The sequence below is a fragment of the Seriola dumerili genome, unplaced genomic scaffold, assembly GCF_002260705.1.
Source record: "Seriola dumerili isolate Sdu_G_001 unplaced genomic scaffold, Sdu_1.0 BDQW01005112.1, whole genome shotgun sequence".
In the NCBI taxonomy this organism is placed as follows: Eukaryota; Metazoa; Chordata; class Actinopteri; order Carangiformes; family Carangidae; genus Seriola; species Seriola dumerili.
Genome location: NW_019179367.1, coordinates 45,548 through 58,458, shown reverse-complemented (window position 1 = coordinate 58,458; position 12,911 = coordinate 45,548).

Sequence of the window (12,911 nt, the reverse complement as noted above, 5' to 3'; positions counted from 1 at the left end):
GGGGGGGGGGGGGGTGTTTATGGTATAGGCGGGTGAATATTCATGCTGGGTTTTTAAAAAAGAGAGAAAAGAGAAAAAAAAGGAAGAAGAGGGGGCTGGGAGATGGAGGGAGCACGGGATTGGCTGCCGCTCCCCGCCCCCTCACACCTCACACCAAGCCTGTCAGCCGGCCAATCAGGAGCCTCTGCACCGTTTGAAAGATGCCAGAGAGGAGGAGGAGAGGAGGAGGAGGAGGAGGAGAGGAGGAGGAGGAGAGGAGGGCGGGTTTGAAGGAGAGAGGGAAGAAGAAAAGAGGAGTGTGAGATGATGAATGTGCAGCTGGTGTGGATGTGCAGCGGCTGCACTTTGTGAAAACACAAACACGTTTTTTCTGAATTCGCTCCTTTTCACTGCGACGCCGCGTGACGTCACCGCCCCACATCCGTCTGTTTCCTGTCGGAGCTGCCGAATGACAGAAGAAGAAGAAGATCTCTCACTCCAATCTGATTTTTAAAACTAAAGGGGGTTTAAATCCCCCCCCCCCCCCCCAGCTGTGAAACACACTTCTCCTCATCAATCACGTCACCAATTAAAGGTGATATCAGTGAAATCTGACTCTTTATTAACATCTGGTGGCGGATGTGAGGAACTGCCCCCCCCCCCCAAACTAATGCTGTTTCCATTCAAATCACAAACTTAACTCACGTTACGTGACTTGGACATAAAGGAAAAAGCCTCAGTGCACAGAGGAAGATAACACACACACACACACACACACACACACACACACGCAGAGTGCAGGTGCAGGGATCACAGACAGACAGTCTCTACGTCAGTGTGTTAGTGTGGAAGATCTACAGAGACTTTATCTAACTGTCCTCTCGTGTCCTTCCCGCCGTGTCCAGGCTGCGTCTCTCCCTCAGCAGCGAAATGCTGTTTTCACCGTGACCTCGTTTTGTTTTTTTGCTGCTCCAGCTCGTCAGCGCCTTTTAATCTTCCGCCGGCTTGATCTGCACTGCATGATGGCAAACTTGCTATTAAGAGCGAGGAGAGGGGGGGGGGGGGGGGGGGCTGCAGCTTTAGTGAGTGAGATCACACACACATGCTAACACATGCTCACGAGTCCACCTCTCCCTCCCCTTCTTCTCTCCCTCCCTCTCCTCTCTCTCTCCCTCCCTCTCTCTCTCTGCTTCTCTCTCTCCCCGCCTCAGTCTCTCTCCCTCCCTCTCTCTCTCTCTGCCTCTCTCTCTCTCTCTCCCTCCCTCCCTCTCTCTCTCTCTCTGCCTCTCTCTCTCTCTCTCTCCACCCGCCCGTCCCGTTTCCACGGTGCAAAAACAAGGACAGATTACCGTTCATCTGCTCCATCGCCATGGAAACACTGACCTCACACTGTGGTGACCGGCAATCTGGGCTTGTCGCCATGGCGATCTGCTGCCGGTGCTGTGCTGTGCCGTGCGTGCCGGGGTGGGAGGGGTGGGAGGGGTGGGTAGAGGGAGGGAGAGGGTCTGCAGCTCTCTGCAGTGTCGTCAGGAGCTGGACAGGCTGCGCTGTGCTGTGCTGTGGCCAGCAGAGGGCGCTCAGCACGAGACTCCAGCAGAATGAATGGCAGCTGATTACTGCTGGATCGTTTCTGACTGTTTTTTATTCCTCCGCCCGGTGACAGTCAGAGCAGCCATTTTGTTTTCAGGTACGATATCTCAGTGCAGCCTTGAAGGAACTTCTTCAAATTTGGCACAAACATTCTCTTGTACTCAAGGATGAACTGATCAGATTTTGGGGGCTAAAGGTCAAAGGTCAAGGTCAGTGTGACCTCACCAAACACTTTTTAGCCATTACTCAAGACTTCACACAAATGGTTCATATTTTATCTGATTCTGGAAACAGGGATGTGACGTGCAACCAGTCTGAGTGGAGGAGGCAGACGACCACGAGGTGATTCTAGTTATTTACCACCTGATTGTCACATGTCACAGGTGTGCCTTGCTCACTGGCTGTGGCACTGGCCCTAACTGACCGTTTAGACCCTTCCACCGTCTCATGAGGAGAGGTAATGATGGGAAAGGTTCCCACGTTTACGACTTGCTCGCGTTCATGATGATAGAAAACACAAATGTTTCCTTGACACACGTCAGACAACCTGACGAGCAAATTACTAAAAAAAAGACACTGATTAAACAAAGTCTAATAACGTTTTGTTCATTATAGCTACGAATAATATCAACTAATCAACATTTAATTTCCTTCAGCATCAGACTTGGCAGCACCTCTGTACGTTTTACCACCATGTTGGATGAATCAGAGCTTTTCAGGAAAGTCCGACACACCCAGTCATAACCACGACAGGAACGCCGTTTACAAGTGGGGAACTGGTAATTGCGATAACTCCGATACAACGTGAACACAGCATAATCGTAGCTTAGCAACTTTAACTAGCCCCAGCAGGTCTGACGAGCTTTGGATCTGGATCCTCTTTAGACATAAACCTGGACGCTTTGTCAACGCTTCATAATCCAGCCCAGACAAAGCCAGTGTTTTGTTAGCCTTCAAAAACAGATGCTACAGACTCTCTCCTCACAGTGTGGACAGACATGAATGGATGTAGAAAATGAAGCAAACCAAACAGAGGTTGACGTGGACACGGTGCAGGACCTCAGTTGTCCAGGAAAGACTTTCAGGTCTCCTCACTGCGAACGTCGTGCTGTTTATATGACAGAGAGGCGGCTTCACGTCTGCTGCAGGGACGTGTTGTGGCGATGATGGCTGTGTTTGCCGAGCGTGAAGGAGAGTCAGTTTCCCAGAGGCCTCTGCTGTCTCCACTCACTGGTCTTGAATTTTTACCCACAAACCCTCAGTCACCCGCCTCTCCTCCTCACCCGTAGGAAACACAGTCTTTCACTTGTGTTTATCATCGGAGGTTTTGTCTGTAAAATCTAAATCAGTGAAGTCAGCAGTAACTGGGAAGTGAGAGGCCAGACCTTTTATCAAACTGCAAACAAACCTTTGGACTTTAGGTGAAGATAAAAATAAAGATCATTTATCAAACTCTCAGATGTCAGAGAGTCCGTGGATCCTCCATGATGCAGCTCAGAAACAGCTGAGAACACGTTTCAGTCAGAGTCACAATAATAATAAATGTAGAATCACCTCCTCGTGGTCGTATCCCTCCTCCACTCAGACGAGTTCCAGGTCACATCCTGTTCATCCACAGTCAGATGACATGAACCATGTCAGTGACATTTTGTCATAATTGTCATGAAGTCTTGAGTAATGGTTAAAAGGTGATTTCTGATGTCACTGTGACCTTGACCTTTGACCTCTGATCTTTAGCCACCAAAACCTAGTCAGTTGATCCGTGAGTCCTGGTGAATGTTTGTGCCAAATTTGAAGAAGTTCTGTCGAGGTGTTACTGCGATATCATGTCCACGAGAGAAAACAAAATGGCGGCTGCTCTGGCGGTCGCCCGCGTGGAGGAATCAAAATACAATCAATCAACATTTCTTATATGCATCTGTTTTACTGTGTTAATGTGGAATATGTGAATGAATAAATGACCATGAAAGCCTGATCACATAAAACACAGACGTTTAAAAGTTCAGTAAATAAATGTTAAATTATTTAATTGTTTTAAATTCCACATATTTTCAATAAACGCCTCAATTTAACAAAAAGGGATTTTCTAGAAGTCTTCCAAGTGTCACTCCCATCACGGCTGATAACGAGACCTGGGGGTCAAAGGTCACAGCACCCTGACAATATCCTTAAACCCTGCGGCATCTCCTGCTGAGACCTGGATCGGTCCGTCCGTCGAGTCGGAGCTCTGCTGCTCATTTATCTGATGTGATGGAGCTAATTAACCTGCTTCTCTTCTGTCCTCCCTGTTGCCGTGACGATCCTCTGGGACGACGGGGGACCCGGTGTCCCAGTTCAGAGACACCAGCCTCCGTCACGCATGTCTGCCCCTGTTTTGTTCAGCGGCTCCTGAATCACGTGCGTTTGACACGTAAACGAGGCGTGTGATGACGACGGCTGCTTCTTTAGTTTGTCTTTGTGCTTCAGTCTGAGCTCAAGGTGTCAAAGTCTGAGTCTAAGAACCGCTTCATGAGAAAGTAGTTCCTCCTTGTTGCTCTCTTGATTGATGTCAGACTGGTTGTGCAGGACCGGAGGCTCTGACAGTCTCAGGTGTCCACGTCTTCACCTCCTCACCTGTCTTCATTTCCTTTTCTTCAAACACCTCGTCATGATGTCAGACTCTAGACCAGAGGTCGCGACCTTTTCCAGCTCCAGGCCACTCGAACATCTCACATCCGACCTCGTCACGAGACAGAGGACAAACAGATTTTTATTTTGATGATCAGTCTCTTGACTCTTTCCTTCTAACTCCTCCTGTTGCTAAGCAGCTGTTTATTGTGATTCTCTTAGTCATAGATGTGATCTGTGAGCAATCAATCGGACTGAACAGTAAACAAGTTTCACATTGATCAGCTTCAATACTGAAATTAGGTTCCCTCAAAAAATCCAGTTCATTCAACATCATGTCGGAGGAATCACTAAACGTTGAAGGTCCCAAAAGCCTGTATTCAGAAACTGAGCCTTAAAACCAGCCGTCAGGACTTCTGGAACTTTGTGATGTCACAACAAAGCAGTCACCAAGCCCCGCCCACCTGGACCCACCATCCAAACCTTGCAGGATTTGGTTTCTCTGAGTGTTTTTACCTGAAATCTGCTATATTTTTATTGGATCACTCAGAAAACAGTCAGCCAATCAGAAGAGAGGCTCAGAGCCTCCTCTCTTCTGATTGGCTGACTGACCTGTTGTTACTAGAGCTCCAGAGAGAAGCCTGAGAGAGGAGATGTGAAACTGCACTGAGATGGTTTTTATATCTTCTGATGGATCAACACTTCAAATAAAACAGAGAAGAAGAAGAAAACATGGAGCTTTGATTTAAGTTCAACATTATTGTTGTTGCTGGGGAAGGAAAACACTCAGCGTAGCCTGAGAAGAAAGTCTTTTATTTTATAGGTTGAGTTTTAAGATGATGATTAAACACCAGGCTTCTCTCTTTACTTCCTGTTCTTCTTCACTTGGACCAGAACAGCAGAGTCCAAAAGTCTTTTTCTTTCCCCTTCAAGTGCATCAGAAGTATTTCATTGAGACAAATGTCTGGCATGATGAGGAAATTAAATCAAAATCAGTTATTAATCAACCAATAAGGAAGCGATGTGTAATTAAGTCTCACACTTCCATAAAGATGGACGACTCACAACAGAACGATCACAATCCTGATTTATAGTCGCTCATGTGCGTCAAGCTGCAAATCACTGGATCCTACATTTCCCATAATGCATTGGGACAGCCTCCCTGCCTGGTTTCCAACTCCACACCTCCAGATTGTAACAGTCACAATGAGTGTAATGCTCCTTTAATCTTTACCTCACGTGAAGCTTGGCATTCTGGGTAAAACCAGCACAGCAGAAAGGAAAAGTGAAACTGCAGTGAGCGGCGACTCTCTGCTGATCCCAGGTCAGATCTCCTCCCTTCCTGTCTGACACGATCCAGTTTCATAAACAAGAGCTCCCGGTTGTCTGATGAATCTGATGCTACTTTATACATTTTCATTGAATCGACTTTGATTGATTGATGGAAGCTAATTAACACAAAATGAGTGACAGGACGATCTGAACTCGACCTCTCAGGTTTCTAATCAAACAAGTCAAATGGCAGCACACACCACTTTCATCATTTCCCCAGAAACCAGCCAGCGCTCTAGAGCTGAACTGATTAACTTGATTAATCAATTAATTGGCTGACATGAAATTAATTGGCAATTTTGATAATTTATTAGTTGTTAAATCGCTTTTCTTTTTGCAATTCCATCTTCTCAAAGGTGAATATTTACGACTTGTTGTGTTTCAGTGTAAATAAAACCTCTTGGTTCTGACCAAACGAGACATTTTCAAAAATGATTAATTAAATGAATGATTAATAATCAGCAATTAAGGGTAACTCTCAGCTGATTCATTAACACTAAAACCAGTTTGTAGAAAGTAAACTGAGCTTTTACAACACACTGACACATGTGCTGTGTTAGCATTAGCACAGTGGCGCAGCTTTTGGAGCAGCACCTAGAGGCCATTAGAAGAACTGCACATTTTACACCTCTCTTCTGATTGGCTGACTGTTTTCTGAGTGATCCAATAAAAATATAGCAGATTTCAGGTAAAAACACTCAAAGAAACCAAATCCTGCAAGGTTTGGATGGTGGGTCCAGGTGGGCGGGGCTTGGTGACTGCTTTGTTGTGACATCACAAAGTTCCAGAAGTCCTGACGGCTGGTTTTAAGGCTCAGTTTCTGAATACAGGCTGTGTGCATTTCTCTGTGGACTGAGGCTTTGATACTTTCACAGTATTAATATAGAAGCTAGAGCTGATCTATAATCACACTACACATGGACAGAGACCTTTACACTGGAGGAGCTTTAACATTAAAACTATATTAACAATAATAAGTGCTCCATATTCATAAATCTTCTTATATTCCAACTCCTATTTTTTTTAAATTTCATTTCAGGATCAAGACTCTTTAGTTGTTGTCTAGTTGTTCCTTTGTATGATAAAGTGTTTCTGACTGTGTCAACATACAAACACATTCAAACTGAACCTGCAGCAAATGTTTCCTTCACTTCCTGTTCCTGAGCTGCTGCTGAGTTGGCAAAGTTTTATTTTGAAAAACACCACATTCTTAAAATGTAAAAAACGGATTTGTTTGTTTGAGCTTCACCAGTTTGCGTTTTCAATTTCATTCTAATGTGACGTGCACATTAGATGACCTCTGACCCTTCCGCCACAGTAAAAGCCCTGCAGTGGTCAGGTGTTGTGTTTGTTCACTCTCACCAGTGAAACCTGAGGCTCCTCTCCTCTCCGTCGATCGAAGGAGTTGTGACTTGGAGAGACGGTTTAGACGAGGAGAGGAGAGGTCGCGGTTTCAGGTGCATCAGAAACCGGCAGGAACCTGTTTGCGGGCAGAGGGGTTTTCCGGCTGAGCGCTCTGAGTCTGAATCTCGCCTCAGATCACAAACCATTTCAGGTTTCAAATTAAAACATCTCCAGCTTTGTTTTTCTACGTTTGAGTCACACAAATTTGACCATTTGATCGTACCACCTGAGCATGATTGTATGTCTCAGTGACGCAGACCACAGATTCAACTGTTGCTTTAAAGGAGTGGTCCAACATTTTAGGCTCAGTAAACACATCCAGGATCTGTATTCTGTAAATTCTGTGAAATCACATGGACATCTACCTTTATGCTGTATGGGACCTTTAATGTGTCGCAGGGACGCAGGATGTTGATTCTGAACGTAAAATCTTGCAGATTAGTTCCGTATCATTGACGCAGGTACAATTAGTTTCCCAACATTATCTGAGCCCTTGGAGGAGGTTAGGGAAAGATGGTGGTCTTAGTTAAAGCTCCTCCAGTGTAAAGGTCTGTGTCCATGTGTAGTGTGATTATAGATCAGCTCTAGCTTCTATATTAATACTGTGAAAGTATCAAAGCCTCAGTCCACAGAGAAATGCACACAGCCTGTATTCAGAAACTGAGCCTTAAAACCAGCCGTCAGGACTTCTGGAACTTTGTGATGTCACAACAAAGCAGTCACCAAGCCCCGCCCACCTGGACCCACCATCCAAACCTTGCAGGATTTGGTTTCTCTGAGTGTTTTTACCTGAAATCTGCTATATTTTTATTGGATCACTCAGAAAACAGTCAGCCAATCAGAAGAGAGGATCAGAGCCTCCTCTCTCGTTTTTATATCTTCTGATGAATCAACACTTCAAATAAAACACAGAAGAAGAAACATGGAGCTTTAAATTTATTTATTTAACATTTGACGAAAGCGCCAGTCTTTCATTAACCTTAACCAGAGTGTTTTAGTGGTCTAAACCTGGGTTCAGGCTGTGGACCTCTGCCTCACAGGTGAGGGACAGGTGAGGGACAGGTGCTGAGGACAGACCTGAAGGTTGAAGGTTTTATTCTTTGTATTTTCTGATGGACATTAGGACCCAGTGGAAACAGTCGTTGGTCTTCAGTCTGCTGCTTTATGAGACTCAGGAAATACATCTCAAATTACCTCCTCCCCCCTCGACCACCCCCTCCCTTCCTGAAGAGCGTGTGTGTGTGTGTGTGTGTGTGTGTGTGTGTGTGTGTGTGTGTGTGTGTGTGTGTGTGGTCAGACATGGAGGAAGAGGTCGTATGGATTGATTAACTCGAGCTGCAGCAGCAGTTTCTGCCTCTCGTCTAATCTTCATGGTAAAACGTGAAGAGTTGAATGTCGTCGACCTTCTGACCTTCTCTGTCTGACCCTGTGAAGAGAGTCAGTCTGTCCGTCCACCTCTGACAACATCTGTCAACATCTTGACCACTGCGGTTCACGCTTGTGAGCCTGTCGCCATGCTAATGTTAGCACTTAGCAAACCAGCTCCTGGTCAGGATCACTCACCCTAACAGTGGATGTCTTTCTCTCACAGTTTGTGTTCAGCTGCTTGTGGATGCATCTTTCTGCTGTTGTCCCAGTATGACTGAATATATAATATATTATAATATATATGACTGGATTCAACACATTTCTTCACATTAAAACCAACTGTGTGTCCAACAGGAGACGCAGCGTGAGAGCGAGGCAGCAGCTTGTCTCGACATCCGACAAACCGTGAAGAGACAGAAGATGATAAAAAGATAAGAAATGAGGAAAAACATGAGCACAAAGAGCAGTTAGATCCTGGGCTACACGTCCAGGTGCTTTTATGTAGCGTTTACACTGGTTTTACTTTCCTGCTGTAAATCCAGTGTTTTATTGTTCTCTCAGGTCGGGAGATGAAAATAAAGGGAGAAAATATCGACAGCTGCTGATTCTGAGGACGGACAGGATGTGAAACATGACACATCATTAATAACGTGGACAGAAAGAACCGCTCGGACCCGTTAAACCTGCGAGTCTGAAACAGGTTTAAAAAAGGATCAAAATACAAGATGAGCAAACACATCGCAGAGCAGCCTCCTCTCAGTGAAAGGTCGTTTTTACATCATATGAATATGTAATAATGTCTGTGGCGGCTCAGATCGTCAGTCTGCTCGTGTCCGTCAGCACTTTCACTGCTCTGATTCACAGTCAGACCTCGAACGCCTCACAGGGGGTTTTTATGCTTCTGTTTTCAGATTGAATGTGAAGCTGCGGAGAAAAACAGGAAGTGTGCGGAGCGATCTTGGCCAGCCGACATGTTTGAGAGCCTGCAGGCCGTCTCCTGCAGCCCGCCTCGCTCGCTCCACACAAACACACCAGCACTTCCTCATTCTTCACATTTCCGCCCCGAAGCCAACGAACGGCAAATATTTGTTTTTATCCCGAGCAGGAAAACGCTGAGCGCAGCCTGACATACCAGGTCTCGCCCCTTTCACCAGAAATGATTCAGTTGCTTGGCACAAGACACAACGAGGCAGATTCTCATTCCAGAGATGAAAACATGACCTGCGGGTGGCGCGAGAGCGAAGCTGCGGCACGTACGACACTGACAGGTGAAGGTGCCGACACCGTCTCCTGAGACATGATGGGTCTCGCTGGAGAAGAGTCTCGCTGGAAGTCTAACCTGATACGTGACACAGACGTAGATTCATTTTCCCTCCAGTACAGTTGTTCCCAAGCTGGGGAACCAGGAGAGTGATGTTTCCTTCTCTGATTGGGTTCAAGGGACCCTCAACTCCACCCCCCAGAAAATGACTACGAAGACACAAAAAGACAACGCACAGACAAAGAATACTACAGATATATAACATTTACATTTACAGTTTTATCCAGCGTGACTTACAGGTGAGGGAAACAACCTCACAGAGAGGCTAAACACAAACTGACCTCAGAGACAAAACATTTACAAAGAGACTCAGAACGACCATAAACCACGCTCCTCTGCAGGGGGCGGGGCTTTTACTGTGTCCAGGGGCCCGTTGTCTCATGATCTGTCTGAGCTGTAGGACGTGAGGAGTTAGAAACAGCAGCTATTTACTGATGTCACGTCATTCATCCGTTCATCAGGTTCTAAACACAGCCCTGACTCAAAAACTCAACAATAGACATTTGTTTCTTAATGGAGGCTCACCAGCTGACACCAGCTGTCTCCCACCTCCTGCCCCCCCCCTCAGGTCCCTGACTGAGGCCTCTGCACCCCCAGGTGTCACCGACCTCAGTATCCGCAGGTGATTTCTAGTCAGTGTTCTTAAAACAAACTGTCGGTTTAATGTTTAAATTTTCATCTGATTGTGACGCTGAAGAAAAACTTTCTCCACATCAGTTAATCTTTTATTTAATCAGTTATTTTTCCCACTTATTTCCAGGAAAATGTGATTTTACCAGACTGACACACGGTAGCTGTCGGTTTCATGTTTGTGTATTTCTCAGGACTCAGCCCTTCATCCCTCCTCCTCCTCCTCCTCCTCCTCCTGCTGCAGTCAGGACTCCATGTATGGTCTGAGGGGAAACTTTTCAAACCTCCAGCCACCAAAAAGCCTCCAGCAGGGAGTGACTGCTCCCCGGAGTCTCGGAGGGCGAGTCCTGTATTTTTAGAAACGCAGACTTACTGGCCATTATGAAAGAGGGCGTGTGTGTGTGTGTTTGTGTGTGTTTTTCTCTGTGTGAGGAAAACCTGACAGTGATAGATGGATCATCATGTCTCTTCATGTTTGTTGAAGCCTGATTCGTCGGCTGAATCGGCTCCTGGAAACTTCAAGGAGATTTGAAAACCCTTCCTCTTTATTACAAACTGTAACTCAAGAGCTGCAAATACTTCAAACTACATTTACTCTGATATTTCATGTGTGCTGAGCGACGTTCTCCTTGTCCTCCAACAAATCTCAGTCAGAGAAGTTGTGTTTTTAATTTGTAGCTTCAGATTTTCTACTCAACAGGAGACGTCTGTTTCTTCTGTGACTGAGACGAGGGGAATTCCCTGAGCTGGAGATTAACAATAGTATCATGAGACACCAGTTGTTTGTGTCTCACTGAAGATACTCGTCTTACTTCTATGATCTCGGCCTTTTGCTGAATAAGAACCTGTTTCTACACAGAAGATGAAACTGTGGCTAAACGCAGAAGAGGATCTGAAGTGAGAGTTTCTGCAGTTGCAGGTTCGTTATGAGCAGCTTTCATTTCCTCAAATGAAACCAGAAGACATGGGGGGGCGGAGCGAGGCCCAGCGCTTCGTTCAACGTGATCAGCAGATAAACTGAAAGACAACAACGACCTGGTTCAGATTTATTTATATTCTATAGCATGTCAGTGACTATAGGCTAATGTAAAAATATAAAAGACAATATTCTTACTCATGTTTTATAAGTCTTTATTCAGGAAGTAATTTAGATTTTCATGTTAGATCTTCATGTTTGTAAATATGACGCTATAACCAGCAGTAGCTTAGCTTAGTTTATCTCAGTTTATCTTAGCTTAGCCTAGCTTAGTTCAGTTTATGTTAGCTTAGTTTATCTCAGTTTATCTTTGCTTAGCCTAGCTTAGTTCAGTTTATGTTAGCTTAGTTTATCTCATCTTAGTTTGGCTCAGTTTATCTTAGCTTAGCCTAGCTTAGTTCAGTTTATCTTAGCTTAGTTTAGCTCAGTTTATCTTAGCTTAGCTTAGCCTATCTTAGGTCAGTTTATCTAGGCTTAGTTTATCTCATCTTAGTTTGGCTCAGTTTAGCTTAGCTTAGTTTAGCTCAGTTTATCTTAGCTTAGCTTAGCCTATCTTAGGTCAGTTTATCTAGGCTTAGTTTATCTCATCTTAGTTTGGCTCAGTTTAGCTTAGCCTAGCTTAGTTCAGTTTATCAAGGTTTAGTTTATCTCATCTTAGTTTGGCTCAGTTTATCTTAGCTTAGCTTAGGTCAGTTTATCTAGGCTTAGTTTTGCTTTATCTTTGTTATATCTGAGTGTAACATTTGTATTTTGGTCGTTCTGTTCTTCTGGGCTGTGGGCGAAAAGCAAGCTGCAATTTTCTTTAACAGTTTTCTATAATCACCTCCAACACGGCAGAACAGTTGACTCAACTTTATTCTGCTCTCTTAGCAAGACATGTGCATCCAATGGACTGTCACATTCACATCTGTCCCCCTGCAAACAATAGCAGGTGGGAACCAAAAGTGCTCCACACCAACTTAAATGTTCCAGCTACAAATTACAGTAAATAATTAAGTACTGCAGCTGATAATGAACGGTGAACTTTTAATTAAAATAATCCAAATGTGTACAATAATTAAGGTTACATTAGTTTAGTTTATCTTAGCTTATCTTAGCATACAGACAGGAAACTGCTAGCCTGGCTCTGTCTAAAGGTAAAAAGCACCCAGCCAATAAGAAACAGTCCGGCTCATAAGCACCTGTACAACTCTTTGGTTTTCATACAGATTAAACAAATGACCATATAAATATAATAAATACACATTCACATCGTATATGAACATAATGTATCCATCAGTGAGCTTTAGAGCTTTAGTGACTCCTAGCAACTAAGAGAAAAAATGTACTTCCCTAAATGCTGAACTATTCCTTTAAAGATATATTTACATTGTACGAGTGACCTCTGACCTCAGGCAGTGATCAAAGTAAACAAAAACCGCAAATTTATGCGAACCACAAGCAAAGAGTTGGAGCTGAAGATAAATCTAATAAATCTGAGTAACATGAGTGTGGTAGAAATGTGGGCGGAGCTTTCTGTCTGTGTAATTTAAGGTGACATAAACTGTCAAACCTGCAAAAACCGGACACCTCTGTCCCTCAGGATGATGTAGGAGCTCATTTCAACATGAAAAAACCTGAAATCACATCAGACTCCAGATCCATCCTGAGCTCCGACTCCGCTCCGGGTGTTCGAGCCCTCCCTCCTCAGCCTCCTTCCTCCTG